Source organism: Cibotium barometz, chromosome 38, assembly GCF_041138505.1.
Source record: "Cibotium barometz isolate CiBa-2024 chromosome 38, ASM4113850v1, whole genome shotgun sequence".
NCBI classification, from domain to species: Eukaryota; Viridiplantae; Streptophyta; class Polypodiopsida; order Cyatheales; family Cibotiaceae; genus Cibotium; species Cibotium barometz.
In genome coordinates this window covers 39445265-39447793 of record NC_141083.1, presented here as the reverse complement: position 1 = coordinate 39447793, position 2529 = coordinate 39445265, and the positions used below count along the sequence as shown (strand labels likewise).

At 47.8% G+C, this 2529-nt stretch overlaps 1 pseudogene; it reads left to right on the top strand.

The window, feature by feature from the left end:
* Window positions 1-155: 155 nt before the first annotated feature.
* Window positions 156-1326, top strand: LOC147616693 (25S ribosomal RNA; annotated as a pseudogene).
* The last annotated feature ends 1203 nt before the right edge of the window (window positions 1327-2529 follow it).

Below are 2529 nucleotides of genomic sequence, written 5' to 3'. Positions count from 1 at the left end.
TGGCACGGCGGGACAAGAGCGGGCTCTAGTCGGCCCGCCGATGCCGTCGCGCCGGCCGAGGAACGAAGCGCGCGCCTCAGTGGCGGGCTTTACGCACCTGCGCGCTCGAGACGCTGGCGCTCTGGGCTTTCCATCCGACCCGTCTTGAAACACGGACCAAGGAGTCTAACATGTACGCGAGCCGGTGGGTGGCAAACCCACGGAGGCGCAAGTAACCTGACAGGTGGGATCCCCCTCGCGGGGTGCACCATCGACCGACCGTGATCTTCTGTGAAAGGTTTGAGTGGGAGCGTACCTGCTGGGACCCGAAAGATGGTGAACTATGCCTGAGCAGGGCGAAGCCAGAGGAAACTCTGGTGGAGGCTCGTAGCGATACTGACGTGCAAATCGTTCGTCAGACTTGGGTATAGGGGCGAAAGACTAATCGAACCATCTAGTAGCTGGTTCCCTCCGAAGTTTCCCTCAGGATAGCTGGAGCTCGTCGCAGTTTTATCGGGTAAAGCGAATGATTAGAGGCATCGGGGGTGAAACACCCTCGACCTATTCTCAAACTTTAAATAGGTAAGCGGCCGGGGTTACTCTGTTGAACCTCGGTGCGGAATGGGAGCTCCAAGTGGGCCATTTTTGGTAAGCAGAACTGGCGATGCGGGATGAACCGAAAGCCGGGTTACGGTGCCGAACTGCGCGCTAACCTAGATCCCACAAAGGGTGTTGATTGATTAAGACAGCAGGACGGTGGTCATGGAAGTCGAAATCCGCTAAGGAGTGTGTAACAACTCACCTGCCGAATCAACTAGCCCGAAAATGGATGGCACTGAAGCGCGCGACCTATACCCGGCCATCGGGGCGAGTGCGAGGCCCCGATGAGTAGGAGGGCGTGGGGGTCGTGGCGCAGCTCCGAGCGCGAGCCCGAGTGAAACGGCCCCCAGTGCAGATCTTGGTGGTAGTAGCAAATATTCAAATGAGAACTTTGAAGACCGAAGTGGAGAAAGGTTCCATGTGAACAGCAATTGGACATGGGTTAGTCGATCCTAAGAGATGGGGCAGTCCTGTGTCAAGGGCGCACTGCGCGCCGCGCATCGAAAGGGAATCGGGTTAATATTCCCGAACCGGGACGTGGCGGTGGACGGCGACGTGACCGAATCCGGAGACGCCGGCGGGGGGTAAAGGGGGTCTTACCTCTTGATCCAATTTCAAGATTCAAGGGCAGTGTCTACAATTTTACAACTCAATCTGGTGTTTAGGTGATGATTACAACAGATTTATCAGCATAAATTCACCAGAAATTACATTAAACCAAGGGTAACAAATCTGTACTGAATGGTTGGAGTATCAAACCATCTCTGAATTGCAATCTCAAGTTATAGGGTTCTGTATCAAATACCCAATGGTTAATTTGAACCCTCAATTACACCAAAATACAGTGATTAGCGCTCATTAATCACTGATTAGCAAAATAATCTTCTATTTTGTGTGTTGAAAAGAGAGTATGCGGGGAGTCTAGATCTAGGGCCTTAGAGTTCAAATGATCTCAAATCCTTTCAAGGCCATCAATAGCAATTAGTCTAGTAGAGGATTAAGCCAAAAAAGATAAGATTTGACCAAACATTGAATGCTTAATCTCTGTTTTACCAAAGTCACCTGCAGATTTGATGGAGAGCTTAGATCTCACTGTAGACTTCATGAAATCAATAACTGTCTTCACCAGCTTGTAGAGCACCCTTGAAAACCCCTAGGGCCAAGAGGAATTAGAGCAATGTCTTCTGGTGTAGACAAGATCTCAAATCTCCTTCAAAAAAAAGGTGCCAACGAACTCACGAAAATTGGTAGTTGTTGTAGAAGGCAGTTTGGCGAATCGCTTTGGAGGGCTGGAGCATGGGCTTGTGGCTATGTGTGGCTAAAAGCTTGGAGGCTATTGTTAAGCCTGGAGGGAGATCAAGCCCCTCCACCAGCTGGGGGTACACAAGCTCTTTGAAAAAGAGGTAAAGAAACTTACTAATCTACTAATCCTAATTTTAGCTAGGTGATTAGCAAGATAATGGGCTCATAAATTTGATGGACTGTAGGCTAGGCTCTGATACCATGTTAAATTTGCAACAATGTGATGAGCTATGGTGGATCAAATGCTAGAATCAACATCATTAGAAAAGAGATTAGATGACAATTAAGATGTGATCAGTGAGAGCAATTAACTAATAGCTTAATGTAGGCATGGATAATAAAAAACTAACAAATTCTCATTAGGCCAATGCCTCAATTTATAGAGTTTACATCCAAGCATCTAATCCCACTGATCTCACCTTGATTCACTCCACCTCCTTTGCTTGATTCTCTCCACATCTTCCCAAAATATCTCCACACCTCCTAAATCTTCTCATGCTACCCTTTATTCTCTCCCAGTAGATACTTCTCACCTTTTCACAGCTTCTCTCACATTTACAGATTCTCTTTTGTAGCCTCTTACTAAGGGCTTGTTCCCACACACACCTTATTCACTTGTATATTTCAACACCTCCCCTCAAGTGAATA